Source organism: Meleagris gallopavo, chromosome 10 (genome assembly GCF_905368555.1).
Source record: "Meleagris gallopavo chromosome 10, MGAL_WU_HG_1.1, whole genome shotgun sequence".
NCBI lineage: Eukaryota > Metazoa > Chordata > Aves > Galliformes > Phasianidae > Meleagris > Meleagris gallopavo.
This window is the reverse complement of record NC_139413.1, coordinates 8,815,283-8,832,563: the sequence shown is the minus strand read 5'-3', so window position 1 is coordinate 8,832,563 and position 17,281 is coordinate 8,815,283. Positions and strand designations below refer to the sequence as shown.

At 38.2% G+C, this 17,281-nt stretch overlaps 1 protein-coding gene across 21 annotated transcripts in view; it reads right to left on the bottom strand.

Annotated features, from left to right (window-relative positions):
• Positions 1-17,281, bottom strand: part of LOC104912305 (uncharacterized) — a 263,480-nt gene that overhangs the window by 40,001 nt on the left and 206,198 nt on the right. For 17 of the 21 annotated variants that reach the window (XR_014885096.1, XR_014885093.1, XR_014885099.1 and 14 more), the window contains 7 exons: positions 16,759-16,871; positions 15,428-15,553; positions 9,462-9,634; positions 6,401-6,536; positions 2,409-2,453; positions 1,647-1,853; positions 515-654 (listed from right to left, as the gene is read on the bottom strand). The gene's annotated coding sequence lies outside the window, so the exon portion shown is untranslated. Of the gene's footprint in view, positions 1-514; positions 655-1,646; positions 1,854-2,408; positions 2,454-6,400; positions 6,537-9,461; positions 9,635-10,786; positions 10,913-15,427; positions 15,554-16,758; positions 16,872-17,281 lie in introns of those variants that run through there. The other 4 variants (XR_014885090.1, XR_014885085.1, XR_014885086.1 and 1 more) reach the window with 4 other exon arrangements.

Below are 17,281 nucleotides of genomic sequence, written 5' to 3'. Positions count from 1 at the left end.
GTTTCTTGATCCTGAATGAGAGATGATAGGTAGGATGAGGGGAAGCTATGAATGGCTTTGAAAGTGAAGACAAGCTGCTTATATCAGATAGAAAAAGAGTTTTATATTTGACAGTCAAAGTGATGGGCTAGGAAAATGATCTCTGCAGTGCTATGCAGTGTAGATTCATCTCTGAAAAATTGCATTTGTCAAAACCTCAAAAAGAGGAATGGATATTGCAGCAGTCAACTCAGCTTTATGATATTTTACATATATATTAGTTCTTGCGTAATAATGATCATATAGTAAATTTTATAGCTTACAATTAGTCTAATTGTTTTTAATGATTTTTGGAAACTTGAAGCAAGTGACATCGTGAAGTGGACATTTAGTTGAATATTTCTCATAAGATTTTTTTGCAACATTCTTGTAAAAATTCCAGTTTTCTAAAAGAAGAATATGATATACTTAACATCCTTTTTATATGCATCTCTTTTTTTTTTTTTGGCTAAAGCCTTTCATTTAAACACAGTACCTGAGGGCATTCAGTGCTCATATCCATAGCACATTATGCAGTGATTTAGCTGGTGGTCTTGGTTTATTCCTCTCTGGGCTCTGCTGGCAGGAAAGAGGTTGTCCATTACAACTTGGAGATCACTCTGGAAAATCTGTATGCTGGATAACACATACATCAGGTCACTAGCATGCCACCTCCTAGACATGCAGATATAACAGCAATTCTACACTTTACTGGGAATGGTGTTAGCTTATAGTGGTTCTGGCTGTAATACACAAGAAATTCATTTTATTCCCTATTGTATCATAGCTTTCATTTCCCCCATGCAGAGACTGACTGCTGCATACACATTCTTCCAGGGCTTTTCCTATTAATAGACAACCTGGCTTCACACACTGAAATGAAGGAACAAGGTTTTGAGTGCCTGCCTAATTTAAGCAGACCATATGTCATATGCTATAGTATCCAGTCAGAGGAAAATAAAATAAAGCAAGATTGAGAGGTAAAATAGCTTCCTACCGTTAGCTGGCCTCTCACACTCAAAATTTCAAGGACCTTTATTTAAGCATGCTCAGAACTAGTTGCTTGTTCTATGCATCACATGAAGTTACTAATATTTCTAATGTGTTCTTAATGGACGTGCTGTCTCAGGAGTAGAATTTCGGAGCACTACTACAATACAAATAATAATCCTGATTTTTTTTTTTGGAATGGTCTTCAAACTTTTAAAGTGTGACCAGCTTCACAATTTTCTGCTTTGGCTTTCCAACTTGTAAAAACTGGAGTACAGTTGTTTACTATTTATTCAGTATCCTGTGACTGTAGAACGAACGCCTACAAAGGCTATTGCAAACCTTCCTTGGCACTAGTGGATGAATGTTGCTTTTTTAAGCACATTATATTAATTATTATTGCTTAACCAGTCCATCCCTTCTGCACAGTTGAAAGAAATGTGCTCTTTCAGACTCCTTGGCTGGTTATATAATCAGCATTCCTCACAAATATTTGACTCATTAGGGCTAGCAATCACATTTTCCTGGCAAGTTGTCTAGGGCTGTCTGCAAGCAGTCAGGAAACTAGAAAATATAATAATCTGATTTTCCATTTACTTCCTCCCCCGTATCTCACACACTTCCACTGCAGCTTTTACCCCTTTGCCTTGTCTTTAGGTATCTCTTGATAAGCAGCACTGCCAGAGCATTTCTTTCATGTTACAGAACGGATAAGAGCATGGTCAGCTGACAGGCATGCATGCTTCCACGTTCTCAGGTTTTTATGAAGTGCTATCCTCTACTTTCAGTAAAAGTCCAACTTCCATTACATTTACGATCCAAACTGGCATTGTCAGAGGCTTACACTGGTATGAAAAACAGAAAAGGAAAAAATTGCATTGCAGCTTAAGACTTCATTGTTTTCTTATCTTCTACTTGCAACCTATGAGAAGAATAAAAGATACGCTGTCTCAAATGAGAGGGAAAAGACTATCAGAGAGAAAAAATTACTGGAAATGAGGAGTAATTTTCTGTGCATATTTTAACCAGTGATCATCTTGGTTGCTTTATGAATCTGCAATACTGCATAGCGCCTGCAGTTTAGATACTCAAAAATCAGAAATGAATACAGTTTAACAAATAAAAGCCACATTTGGGAAAAAAATCGTTTACTGGTCATTTATTCACTTTTGCAAATACTATACTTATTCCTCACCTTTCTCTCCTACTTAATCCAGTTAGTAGCTTACACTCAAAGGTGATGACTAAAGTTAAGGTAAAACAGCAGTTATGAAAATAGGAAAGAAGGCTGATTTCAATCAACAGTAAAAGTTATGCAATACAAAGCTCTATGATGTGGCACACTCTGCTAGAAAAAACAATCCATGCCTCTGTCCTGTGAAGCCTTCTGTGATGTATACCTGTGGGATGTGTCCATGAAGACCAAATTCATATCTTTGTGGTATCTAAGAGGAAAGAAAAAGTCTGAAACATCATCTCTGATTGTATATTAGAAAGGTCAGTCATCCTGCCACATTTCATGGTAACGCCTCACCCTAGTGTAATTATCTGTGAATTTCTGACAATTGGCAGATTACCAAAAAGGTAGACTTGCCTTATATTTCAAGGAGAATTCTGAGCCAGAAGTCTGACTCTGCAGCTGTAACATACAGCTGTAATGTCTGTAAGAATTCATCTGCATCTGTGCAACCTAATCTGTGTATTCGAGCCACAATGTCCTCCAGTTTTGCAAAAGGAAACTAGGTATTTTGGTATTTCAGATTTAAAGTTCTGAGAAAAAGACTTTGTAACAAACGTTTTCTCTTAGAGTAGTGGAGGTGTAATTTAAGAAACCATTTTGGCACACGTCATAGACAACATCTTAGAAGCTTCCTCAGGAGCCTAGCACTGGAGTTGCACTACTCCATTTGCTTCAGCTTGCTCAATGCAAAAGAGAAACTTAAAAGTCAGGCTTTCTCTGACTGCATGTTCCTTTTGAAGAAAGAATTGTGATTGTTGGCAAGGGAAGGAAGGAGCTAGGACAAAACAAGGGAAGGAAGAAGTTTTTTTTTTCTTTCCACCAGCCAGCTCCTTAATTTTGCTGCCAAGATTATAACTCTAATTTACAAGACAAACATAAATCTATTTATATATTATTTAACTTGAATTACAGAAAATGACATGGCGTTTGGGTTGAAATCTTTTCAGAGAAGGGAAAATGAGGGAAATACAGACATGAGAGGGTCATTTTGATGCTAATGAAAAACGTTCCTAGTAAAAAAGAAAGTTTCTGTTCATGCTTAAGGTATTTTTAACTCATTGCATATTTTTTTCTTTCTTAATGTTTCTTATTATAGAGATAAGGTAGAAATGTAAAAGTACTTAGATGTAGCAATCTCTAAGCATTTAAGCAAACAATGAATCCTTGAGAAGGATCAATGAAGGAAGCCTCCCTGTAGTCTTCCTTGAATAATTTATATGTATTTTGGGATAATCAGGGCCAAAATACACCAACATAAAAGAATTATCCTGATACATTTGTTAATTGCAGTAATTATTTAATGTAACATATTAAGATTCATCATGATAGTATAAAAGTTGATGTCATGAACTGAGTTGTGAGGATCTTTTCTGCAGAATTTGCATATAACAAAATTATTTGGTAGAGCCTATCTGAAAGACATGCAAAATCTGTGTTTTTAAGTGGGAACAACCCATTACATCACATTTTGCAATGTAGCACCCCCTTACAAAACTTTTCCACTTAACTATAACTCGCTTAAAAATGACCTGTTTATTCAGCCTTCCCAGAAGAAAGAAAAAAAGTATTTGCAAATACTAAAAAAGATAGAATTACTTTGTTGCTGTTATCACATTGTAACTACAAGCCTGACCACAAAGAGAAGCAAGAATGTAGACTTTTTCATAAACAGCCTCTGGAGATTCCAAGAATCACTTTTAAACTCAAAGATGGAAAAAATCAATTTCTGCAAAATATATCTTTTATAAAGCAAGACTCCAACAAGACAAACTTTATGATAGTTACACAATGTGGGAATATAGTTAAAGAAACCTGTAGCAAATCTATCTAAAACATCAAAAGTAATGAGGCCCTTTGACTCCGTTTCCACTGACATAATACCTTACATTTATTGGAGGACTAATGCCTTCCATACATTACATTAAAATTTGACCTTCCTTTCTTTTTACTACACTCTTATGTCACTTCTAAAACAAATCTTTCTCTACCATTAAGGAACATAGATAGAATAATGGGCCCATGCCTAGAAATTTAAATGTATAATGTAAAAAAATTGTGAAAATAAAAGGAAATGAGGCAGTTTTTCAAAGGAATTAAAAATCAAGTAGCCATACTTTGTCTTTAAAAATGCTGGAATTTTGTTAGATTAAATCCCACAGTATTATACATTCATCCAGATTTTTGAGCAATCTGTAGATCCAGTACTTAAGCTAAAAGATTATTTATCATTACAAATGTAGTTCAAAATCATGTAAGAGTATCATAATAAATGTTGGGATGTCTCATAACCAAAATGCAAGTAGGAAAAAAAAAATCATATATTATTCAATCATAATCATTTAAATTAAAACTATTAATTGGAGCCTTAAATTCAATTGCCAAATACCCTCAGCTATGACTTCTTTGAATGGAGACTGCACTTGTGCTGCTCTTCTTAGAAAATCCCCCTTAATCAGGACTAAAGAAACAGCTGCAAACATTCAACAGCTACAAATATCCAACAGGATTCAGTTTGGTGATGTTTCTTGATGTTTCATTTTGTATCTTCAGTTTTACCAAGTTTCCAAGTGAGAATCAGTTTTGTTTTTAAAATCTGGAAATGATTCTGATCAAGATGTGAGACACTGGCATTATACTTAGTTTGAGTTTCTCTCTTCATAATGGATGTTGAAAGACAATGGATGTTTAGTGTGAGAATAAGCACTAAGACATCTGGGTTGTTTCTTTCCAGATCCAAGCAAACTCACAAAGCAGAAAGGGACTAATGACAGTATCCATTTGGTTTTTGGTCCATCTGGAAATAGGTCACCTAACTGTGGTTTTTGATCTGGGATTTAATCGTGGAGTATTTCTTTTTTTTTTTTTTTTTTTTTCTGGGAAAGAAACAGCCTTCCCCTACCTCAATAAATAAAAAATCTAACTGAATAATTTAGTTTCTCAAAATATTTAAGGGATCCAAATTCATAATGAAAATACTCAATGTTTTCACTGACTCTTTTTGGGAAGTATCTTATGTAAAGCCAGGATCTGGCATGCCTTAGAAACTATACAGCCAAAAAAAAAAGTAGGAAAGGCAGTGATCTCTGAAAAACTTGCTGCCGCTGCTGAGCTGGTGGGACTTGGAATTGCAAGGGGTGTCATAAAAGCCAGATAGTCTCTGGGGAAGGCACTGTCAGATGGTGAAAACAGGTCTCATTTTGACGCTTTCCTCCAAAACTAGCTTCTTCTTTGTTATTATTTACTATCCATTATATGCAGCGTTTTCAGACAACAGTCTTTCTAGCTTCTCTGTAAATACCAGAAAAAAATGGCCTACCATTAGAAATGGTATTCTCCCTCTTTCACAGATTTATTGATGCTCATGCAAAAAACTTGCAGGTCTATGCTATTTCCTCAGTCATTGTTGTCAAATGGAAAACCTTCGCTCAGTGCAGTCTGAGAATGAAAAGCTTTTGGAGCTAATGTTCAAGTTTTTAATGGTCCTGTCAGAGTTCTGTTCAAATGGACAGGTGAAACCTTAGTCCCCACTTAGCCCTACAAGAACCAGAACTCATAATGTCGGCTGCTTGTCTTGTTCATTCTATCCAACATCCAAATTTGCATTTCACTACATTTCGCTATTTCTGAAAGTAATGCCTCCTACTTTATTATGTTGGTGGTATGGCAGTAGAGGATGAACCTTCCTGCCAATATTCCATTACATGCTGTAGCTGTGTGACAGATGGCAGCAGAGGGGCAGTCTGACAAAATGGTGTCTGACATGGAAGCGTATATGAAGCAAAAGTGTGTCACTGAATTCCTCCAAGGGGAAAAAATGGCACCCACTGACATTCACTGGCACTTGCTGAACATTTATGAAGACCAAATAGTGGATGTGAGCACAGTGAGGCAATGAATGGTGCATTTCAGCAGCAGTGACAGCAACCATGGGTTACCTCTGCTGATGCAGATTGTTATAATTGTGGCATACAGGCTCCTGCTCATTGCTGGTGAAAATGCAGTTATGCTTATGTTATGGTTATGCTTATGTTGAAAAATAGCGTTTGGTAGCTGAGAATTTGCACTCTCAAATAGTGTTATTGTGCTCAATGTACCAGTTGTAGTTTCCATGGAAATAAATAGGAGGCATTACTTTCAGAGTGACCCACTTACCTTGTATGTGGAAGTACCTGAATGCTGAAATCATATCTTGTGAAAGCTGAATTAAAACCTTCATTTCTAGTTGTAGGAAACGTCATTGGGATCCTTTCTCTGCCATACACAGATCTATTGGGAGACAGTTTAAACACTGGGGGAAAAAGGGAAAAATGCTCACAACATGGAAATCATTGACAAGTGCTTTTTATCCAGTAATAAGAGGAAAACTTAAAATGTAAGCTTCCCAAGTCTACCCAGAAATACTTTGAAGTGCTGTCACTTAGTGAATAGATGTTCAGGCTCTGTCTGGAGAACTGATTCTCTTTTTTAAAAAAGGGAAGGAAAAGGAGCATACAAACTGCAGTAGAATAGAAAACATGGCTTCCACAGCCTGCTCTTAATTTAGGAGTGCAGGAGCAGCATTTTAAGGACATTTCCTGAAGAGAATAAATATTTACTCACATCTCCAAAAATAGGAACTTAAAATATTTTGAAAAATAGTTATTAGTCTAATTTTTGCTTTTTTTTTTTTTTTTTTGGAAGCTCTATGGCAAATTCAGTGTTGTGACGTGTTTGCTCCGAGCCCTCCTTATCTCTGAGAATACACCATAGCATTAAAACAGCACTGCTGTGCTTTCTGCAGGGGGCAGTCTGATCAAAGCTTTTGTTTTCCAGTAGAAAAACGCTGGAAAAGACTCTTTTGCCAAACCAACATGTAGAACATTAATGTTCGATGTCCAAAATGCTTTCAGTGCTGGTTAACTAGAATTATTTTAAAATTTGTCTAGTGGAGTATTCAGAATGAGTCATGCAGAAATGAATATTTATGCTCCTTCTGACCTCAAACATTCATGGCCTTGCACAAGGTCACGTAAGGAGACTGTGGAAAGCTTCCACATAACTAACTTGATAATTTCTCTCCTTAGTTCAGCAAGCAGTGTGTGTGATATACACCACATGGTTTTTGGTGCACTCAGAATCACATTAAGTTCTCTTAAAATTCATTTTATAACTATTTAATTGTGAAAGATGATAACTGAAATTATACAAGGAATGCTGGAGCAGGGAGATGAATTGCAAGGGACAGCATTCTGCTGCTGCTGGGGTTATTTTTAAATCTGGCACTGATTCTGTCACCATTACACATGCTGTTTCTCCCCAAAAGATATCTCAAATGCAGCATAAATTTCCAAGCCCAAAGACTAAGAGGTTTCAGAAAAATAAAATGCAACAGCAGCTGCTTTGCTTCTTGAAATCTTTTTCGGATCTCCTAAAATTATTTTTCTAGAGCTACTGTGCTTCTGTGTTTTCCAGACAGTTTTCAAAATATTTCTCATGCAGATATAAATGCTCATATTAAAGAGTACAGTTCAGATCAGGAGAACTGATGAGTCAGTTATATACACAGCAACATAATGAACAGAATGATAGGATAAAAAGAAAAGGCAGATTTAGGATTCCTTAAGTTGAGTAAAAGGAACACAGATCAAACTGAATATTATGTTTCATACAAGGAGTTATTTTGCAACTTTAAAATGTGGCAAGAGAGGCAGAACTTAGAGTGATGAAATTCCAGTGCCCAAGAACTCCAAACATCTCTGGAATTGTGTGCAGCGCTTAGCAGGAAAATGGAAACATTCAGGGCCCAGAACTTGCAAGCATTACAATATTTTTCAAAGGGCAGCCTGAAACAAAGCTGTCCTGCTGCAGAATGAATCTTCAGAACTATATGACTTTGCCTAGAGTTGGAATAACAAACACCACTTGAAAGAATATTTTTGGTACAACAGAACACTGTGGAAAATATAAAGAAAATTATATTGGTCAGAAAAAAACAGGTGGGGGTTAAAAAGGATGGACACCATTAATTCAGTTGTATTAGTATGGAGGACAAACACAAATGTCTTTTTTTCATTATGAATTTTCAGTTGCTTTGATTACTTGAGGCCAAAGCAATAAACTAGTTTGTTCCTTTTAACTTTTAAATCAGCTTTTAACAGCCAGTAGTACTGAGTTAAACAGGAGCTATTGCTAAAATGGGGCATTCAGCACAGAACATAGCCTACTGTTGGAATAAGCAATTAAGTCATAACTTTCTCCATTATTCAAAACAAAAAAAGAGAAGATCTTTTGAGAATATCCTATTGGAATAACCTCAAGATATAATTACACCTTGTTTGTTTACTTGTCTTTTTCTTATTTTAAAAATATAGATAAGGATTGGAGTGGGACGATTAGAAAAGGTGAGTTTGGGCAGTCTACACTTAGCAGCCCCAACGGATAATTCCACTCAGTGGCCAGCTGGGATTGAGGGCAATTTCCTGATCACCCTCTGAAGAGTAGCAGGCACAGATCAGGGTGGGGCTATATCCCTGCTCTCACCTTTGTGCTCGGGGTAGGAAGCCATCCCTTTCTCTTCCTAGAACATAGCCTGGAAACTTTTCCTGAACTGCTCTTGCCTTCCCCAGTAAAAGATGCAGGCTCAGTGGAAGCATCTCAAATGCTGAGTTCGAGATGTGGCCACCAGCTGGCCCTGACTAAATTTGCTATATGGGAGAGAGTTTCATTTTCTTGATATAAGTCCCTCTGCAGATGTGAAAAGGATTGGGGGGGAGGGATGGGAAATGAAGGACCAAATCCTCTCTCAGCAGAAGACCACAGCTAAACTTCCAGTCAGACACAGAAAGATGAGTTCCAAATGGCTTGTTTTAGGCAAAGCATTTTTATGGCTACAAATAATAACAAATTGCAAATATTTAAAATCATATAAGACACTTCATTTCTATTGAAAGCATTTCTGTTTTCTTATAGTTTCATAAGGTCTGTGGCTATCCACTACACAATTACACTGTAACTCTCATTTGTATTAGTTATACCTATATCCTACTAAAGGTCCATTAACCTATATCAGCAAAACAACTGCAAAATATTGTGCGATTAATTTACACAAGTGAGATGGTTCTCCAAGATCATAAAACCTATTAGCTATAATGGCTACAGTAATTACACGAGCAAGACAAACTTGAGGCTTCATCTAGAATCAACTTGTCTAGGAAAAATGTTGTCTGCTGCTTACCTCCCAGAATTCTTTTTTTCTCCCTTGACTTCCTCCTCCCTTCAGCATCAACAAATCCCACGTCTCCACAAATCCGGAAGATGAAATGCTTGTGCTGCTGTAGGCTGCTCCTTTGGATGGCAGTTCTCTGGGACAGTCAGGTAGGCATTCCTGAGTTTCCCTTTTTAGAATTCCTTTAAGAAGAATCCAGTGGACATGAGCACTTTTAGAAAAGCTTTTATATTTATGTATTTAGGAAAATATACTAATCTTCTAAAATTGGATCATTTTACTGAAATGCTTGCTAGGGATTTATCAGACCCATCTTCCAGGAAAACTGTCAGCTCTCAATAACAGCACTTAGTCACTCTTTCACAGCATGACTCCCATCCTTAATCATCACGAGTAAAGCTAGGAGTTGCCTGTTTGATCCTGCTAAGGTATTAAAGCATGTTACATCAGCTGAACGATATCTTAGTGGGGAAATACCACAAAACAGAAAATTAAGGTAAATGTTTTAAAATCCTGAAATAAAGCTTCTAAATCAAAAAGAACAACTTAAAATCCAGATCAGCAGTACAGTAATTGCTTATCCATTCTTACTATTTTCAACACAGAAGAAATAATGCACAGCATAAAATGCTGAAGACCTACCTGAAAAATGAAAGAGTAACATCGTTTTTGTCAGATGCTAAGGAATATGACTTTGTCAATTAATGCTCTTATCTTCCACAGACTAATTGGGAGGCTGCATGAATAGTTAATGGCAGAGGATAGATAGCAGAGAAGGGAAAGTCAAGATCTGTCATGCTGGGATCACTGGCTGTCAGATAGGCAAGGCAGAGGCTCAACCACCACCCCTCCCCATGCATGCCAGCTGTGTCTGCCACAATGGGGGAGCACGTTGGTGCTGCCCTAAGGCAAAATTCTACCCGGCTGATGGAAACATGGATGGGGAGCTTATGTTTTGTCTAAGATGTTTTCATGTCATTAGTGTTAATGAGGCAGTACCCAGGACACCATGCACCCCTTCACTCAGCCCTGCCCTTTGTGCCTCCTTGGAACATATTGTTTCAGACTCCTGACCTCTCTTGTTCTCTGATGCTTTATCTCCCCATCCTTAACCCTGGACAGACCCAGCTCTTCAGCATGTCTCTCACACAAGCAGTTGGCCTACTAAGAGGCTAATGCAAAATGCTAACATTTTTGTTTCAGGAAAAAACAAAACACACAGAAAACAAAAAACAAAGGGCAGATTCTGGCTGAGCACTACGATTGACCAGAGATGTGGCATCTAATCAAAGCGTCTCCAGAGTGAGAAAGAAAGGTAAAACAGGTACAAGTACCTGCAAGCAGATTGGGAAGACTCTGTCAAGAACTTCGTAGTTTGCAGTGTGAACACTGTCTCATGAATGTCTTTGCGAGGCTTTCAACAATGAGATAAACCTATTACATCAAACTGAGATAATGACAAAATAATCATACTTCTTGCTATAGAAAAAAACCTCAGGTTTTTGTAGGCCACTAAAGGACTGTTTGGTGCTTGGATGTTGGATAAAAACACTAGGCTCTTTCTGTTTTTGATATTAAAGGCATGTTTAAACTCTAACTTATATGAGGTTTGGTGTTTGAGGGCCTATAATTAAATTAGAAGGAAAAGAATAACGGGAGTGTTGTAAAACTATTTCAATGAACTTTTTATTGTTGTATTTTAAAATATGTATTGTAAGTTCTGTCCTTTATCCAGAATTAGACATTCACAATAATTACATTATTTAGGCATATTCTTTTTTTTTTTAAGAAATGTATGATACTTGTTTTAAGGGACTTTAGAATTGATTTAATTTTATTAAACGGAGCTGCGATTTGCTGTGTGTATTGCTAAAGGATGTGATTGCAAAGATGATAGTTAAATAACTGGAAGTTGATTACACATGGAAGTCCATGGAGACTGCATTCTGTCATGAATCTGTGCAGTTTTTGAAGATCCCAATGAAGTATTTTGAATGCTGATAAAGCAGAAGCTGCAAAGATTTAAACAGATAAATCTTAATTAGTAAGTCAGATAAGATGAAAATTAGCCAAGGAGACTTAATGTGACCACGCCACATACCTCTCACTACCAGCTCTATTTTTAAGTTTAAAGATTTTAAATTTTTCTGTTTTTTATCTAGCAGTATCTTATGATAAAAGACAGATATTCTCTGAAAGGGAGACCAGAATATAACCGTTTTCTTCTCCTTCCTTTACTCTCTGCAGGTGAATGCCTTAAACAGTCAACCCTAGAGTCATGTTCCTTCTTGCTTACTCCCATCTGTCTCAGTTTCCTTCCTGTAAGTCCCACTCAGTACTTAAGAAAAATAAAATCATAAGCACCAACATAGAGGACAGAACCTCATAGCTTGAAAAGATGAAAGGGCAATACTTCCAGCTTTATCGAGTCCAGAATTGTAAATGTTTCCTCCAGAGGGTTAAAGGGAATTTGTTTGTTTTGTCTTGCAGAGACATATGCATTGCATTTTGTACATATGACAATACTTTTACTTAGTAGGTGTTCAAAACCAGGACGATGGGGAAAACAGCCCAACTGCTAATTTTTGTCCCAGCATTTGCATTGCACTTCGAGTATTTGCACTGGGCATGTTTAAACATATCCAGGTTTTATTTTATTTTTTTTTAAAAGGGGTTTCCCAGTTCATCTGGAGTAACAGGTTCAGATGTTTCATCAGTTACTGCCTGGGTGGGAAAATAGATCTCTACCTACACTCTGAGCAGGCCTTTTCATGGCTGGGTTAGATAGATCTCATTAGTGTAGTGGATCTGATTGATAAAAAAATATTTAATAGTTTTCTACCAGCTGTGCTGCTAGGGGCATGAAGATGATTCAGTTTGGAATACGTGAGCACAAGTTTCATAACAAAGTAATATCCAGCAATAAATTATCAGTTTTTAAGGACAGGTGATGGAAATTTAAAGATTAGTGCTTTATAGTTGTTCTAATATGTTTAATAAAAATAGCTGAAATAATTTCAAATAATGCATTAATATTTGCTTCTGGAATTAAATATTACAACAGAATTAATATTAAATTGAATTTTATATATTAATCAAGGCAAGTCTTTGTTCTACCCATTATGACTAGATAGCAAGAAAACTTGCTGGATGCTGTTTCATTTTAGAAGGTTACAGCACATACAGGGATCTGGTCATTGTCACGAAAGGGATTCTGAAAGTCCCAGCACATTCCAATCAGGTGTGAGTCTAATTGGTGGATGAACAGCTCACTCACTCCACAGGTGAGCACAAGTCATCGTCCATGAGCAAACTAAGAGCACACTTACTGCCTCTGTCAACCACAAAAGAATAACTCCAGTGCCATTTGTTCATGGATCAAAATCAAGCACTGCCAAGAGGTGCCAAAGATTGGACCCATGAGCTCGGTCTGCTGTTACTAGCAATATGCTTGGATAGAAGATTGCACACAAGCAGGGCGATGGAAAGGAGATGTTATGCCTCCCATTTCCCAGACAGAGGATGCAGAGGCTGTCAAAGAAGCTATGTGCTGCTACTCGCAGTGAGCAGAGCTGCTTTTAGTAGCCAGACTAAATGCAGAATGGCACTGTGCCACAGAAGTCCCCTAAATGACTTTCTCAGGCAGGGACAGAAAATGAATCCAGTCAGACGGTCGCCAAAGCCACAGCCTTAACCACAGTTCCCTTTCCACTGCCTGCTTCTCCCTTGGCCTCCATGGAGGCAGCTCACAGAGGGTGAGGGGAAAATGGCCGAATGGCTGTCCTGCGGGGTTCCTTCTGCTTTACTCACATCTGGGTCACTGGAGCGCTCAAAATTCAGCTTCTATCAAATTTATCACCTTCAATCATTCTCTATTAGACCTAGTAGCATTCCTCTAAACTACTAAAAGTCATTTTATACTGATTCCTTTATATTGCACACTGTGAAATAACAGATATTATATGTAACTTGCAATTGAAGATATTTGGGTCACATCCCCAGAAGCTAATTAAAAAATAACACATTCCGTGATTTCTTTTGACTATGAAGAGGGACTGGTCCTGCCATCTTACTCACTAGAGGTTACATATACATCTCTGTACATACAGGAGTTACTTATGGAAATAACAGCAGCAGATTGGAGTGATAAGCATTGTAATTTCAGCAATACAGCATCACTGTCACTTTCTGAACTCTGGATGAAAAGTACCAAAGAGCCTATTTGTGCCCTATTATGAAGTAATGAATATATACAATTTCACATCTCACAACTAGAATATCTGTCAGAAGATACACTTTGATTTTTTGTTAAGTGCAAAATTCACATTTTTGTTTCTGTTCCTTTCAAGCATACAAAACGACAGGGTCCATGTGCTGTTCTGAGAGAATCACACAAAAAGAAAATATTTGTGTCTTCAGGGAAGAGGAAGGAAAGGTTCCTCTTTATTATTCCAGGACTGATATCTTAGTTCATGTAAAAAAGACCAGAGCTACAACTCTATCTCCTCCTTATCCTCTCTTGATAGTTTGCATTTGCATGGGACAGGGAAAGAAACACAATTGTTTCTAATTTGTCTGCTGCTCAGATAAGCCTTGAAGTGGCTGGCAGTAGGCATTTGAAGTTTTTTTATCTGACTAAATGGCATTAAAGGGAAATCAATAGCTATGGGGCCAAAGTAGGCATTTGCTCTGGCTCTTTGCAGTACGTAGCTCCTGCAGTGTTATGGTTGCCAGCCTGTTTCTTTAGGCTGACCACCTCTTGGGCACCATCGCTGCAGTATCTTCTTGGAGACTTTTGGCAACCAAGCCATGTGAGAATAGCTGACATGGACAGGGATACTGAAGCTGCTCTCTTTGTTCCTTCTCTCCCACCTTTCCCCTAAGCACTCTAAGCACAGAAAGTCCCTTGTATTAAGCCACGAATCCACATTAATTAATTTCAAACAACTAGACAAATACAATATTTCAATTCCACAATAAGAAAGAAAAACATGTTTGTCACAAACTGACACTCATCAGCTAAATGTTTTGGTTCCTAGGGGAAAATTCACTTAAATACATTGCACTTGACCAACATTTCTCTTTCTCTGCAGTTTAATGCGTTGGTCATAAAACATCTACTAGAGAGGATACAGGTGCTATAGGTGATTGCATGTATAGACAGGAATAGGCAGGAGCCTGAACGTTCTATTTATTGGCTTGGCTGTTTATCCTTTAGGCTAAGGTTGTATGCATTAACCTAACCACTTCCTAGATTTATTTTAAAAGGATAAATAAAACACATGCCTAGCAATGCTAGAATCTAAATGATTCCAGGTGTGGAGATCATTCAGTTAGGTACTGTAAGAAATTTAATTTACTCTGTTTTTGAGAGGCATGATGACTTGCCTGAGCTACCCACACAGGGAAGGGAATGCCTCTCTGATGGCACATCCCAGTGTCCTCCAAAATGAAGGATGCCTGCATGGCTGGCAGCAGAGCAGCTGCCTCCACGTGACACTAGTGCCCCACGTGCTCAGCCTACTGTATCTCTGTCAACAAGCATTGCCAGCAGCAGCTCTGCAGCAGAAGGGGAGCTAGTGGGACTGGGGTTGGCAAAGACACAGCAAGGGAGACAGGCTGACCTGTTCATTTTCCCTGAACAGCCCTCCTAAGCTGCTCAGCTGTATAACAGTGATGGCTTAGCACCAGTGACCACACTGAAGGCCAGGGACAATAGAAACATGCTGCTGATTGCTCTGTTGAGCTATCTGCAGTACAAAGATATGTGCTTTCTAAGTATGAAGGTTAGAAAGTAAGAGAAAGAAAAAGGATCAAGAAAAGAGATCTATATCTGAAGGCAGTGGGAATTACATCTCATATTGACAGAGTTTTTAATGGTTAATTCATTAATCTGTTTTATTTACACTTGTACTATTCATTTAGCGGTCATTTAACACCTTACTAAATTACACTGTGTACAAGAAAATTCATACCAGGGATTATGCCAACAGGTGATTGCACTCCCAGCCTTGCTGCCAGTCTTATTTACTTGGAGACAGATTCCACCAAGTTGGGATCAGCATTAGATGTATAGCCATCACCATGTGAGAGAGCTCTACCTGGGTGCCAGGGAAAGAGAGAGGGATGTAGAAAGCATCAAGGGAAAGAATAAGCATTTTAGAGAAGGCAAAACTATGGGGTTCAAAAAAGCATGAACAATAGTGACATCTTATTTTCTTTGTATAAATGACTTTTAGACTAATGCACTTCTATCAGGTTCCCCAGAATTGTATTAATTTTCCAGCCACCAGCTTCCAGTGTATTTTCATAGGCCACTCAATCTTTGAGAATGTATATTATTAGTTTCTAGAAATAAAAATATGATCACCAGAGTCCTCTCGTCCCCAATCCAAACCCCATGATCTTCTGAGAATAAATCTCTTTTGGAGACTTCAGTATTCTGAAGAGCTCTGAATGCAGCCTCAAATCACCTCAGCCCCAGCTCACATGCTTGGGACCTGCCCTCCCACACAGTTGCAGTATCTCAGGAACAGTACTTTCCAGAGCACACTGCTTTGCCACTTTCAATGTAGTGGACAGAACCTCCTCACAGCAATCTTCTAAAACAAAATGGGTGAAAGTAGGTTGCATTTCCTTAGGTGTGGCTAAGCCATACATAATATAAACAGAGTTCAATTTTCTCTCTGCTTTTCATTTATCCCTAAGAAAAATACAGCCTGGTTATATTTAGCATTCTAACCCAGTCATGAGAAGGGGCACTGGGCAGGGCTCGTGGTTTCTGCAAGCAATCTGCTGATCATGCCATCTTGGGTAAGCCATCCCTGCACACAGCCATTAATTCCTCATGAGTTCTTTGGGTTTGCTTCTCTTTACAGATCCATTGAATTCCTCCTCTTTGTTTACCAACAGAAAGTCATGAGCAGCAGTGACTGGCAGGGCTGTCGCTTCCAGCTGAGTCCTGCAGGGTGCTGCCCACCTCCTATACAGCCCCGGGCACAGTGAGTCCTTCTACCAGGAGAAACCAAAGGTTTTGACACCTATCTTGTGTCCCTTACCAGCTCCTCTCCAGCACAGCAAGGTCAGCTGTAATGGAAACAGATACTGTCTTCCCCCAGCCAGAGATGTATCAGAACTGGGAGCTGAGTGCTGCAGGAGGAGCGCACTGCCACCAGGGGACCCTTCCAGGGTAAGCTGGATTGCACCTCTCATTCTGTAGCACATCCATGCCAAAATGTACTTGTGAGCATTTATTGCCGTTATCTGAATGTAAAAGTAATGCTAAAAAACAGAGGTTTTGCCTCACCTCAAAGGCACTTCTTACACCCTAAAGTTCCTCAGGCTGCAGCTCCCAACTGCTTCTCAGCATGTTTCTGCCAAGGATGAGCCATCATCACTGCTGCAGTCTAAGGGATTCACCTGTAAAACCAAAACAAAGCCTCCAGAGAGATTAGAGAACTTCAAGAATAGAGTAAAGTGCAGCTGTTTTCCTTCACAGTTCAAGATAAGAATCGTATTTTTACTTTCAGGAAATAAGTTTAATTTCTAAATTGCAAAGAACAGCATGAACATTTTTCTGACCAAAGGCAAACAAAATATCTTCCCGATGTAGCAAACGTGCTAGTAGTCTCTGAAATCAGCACAGGGCCACCTTAATTTTCTCCCCTGAAGCAAAAGGAACTTTATTATCTATAGTTAAGATGGAATTTGTTGAAATAGAGTTCAATAACTATTATATAAACAAGCCAAAAAATGAATGAATCTAGGGGAATGATTTGAAATAGTGAGATACATCATGAAACGTGATTAATGACACCACGGGAAATATA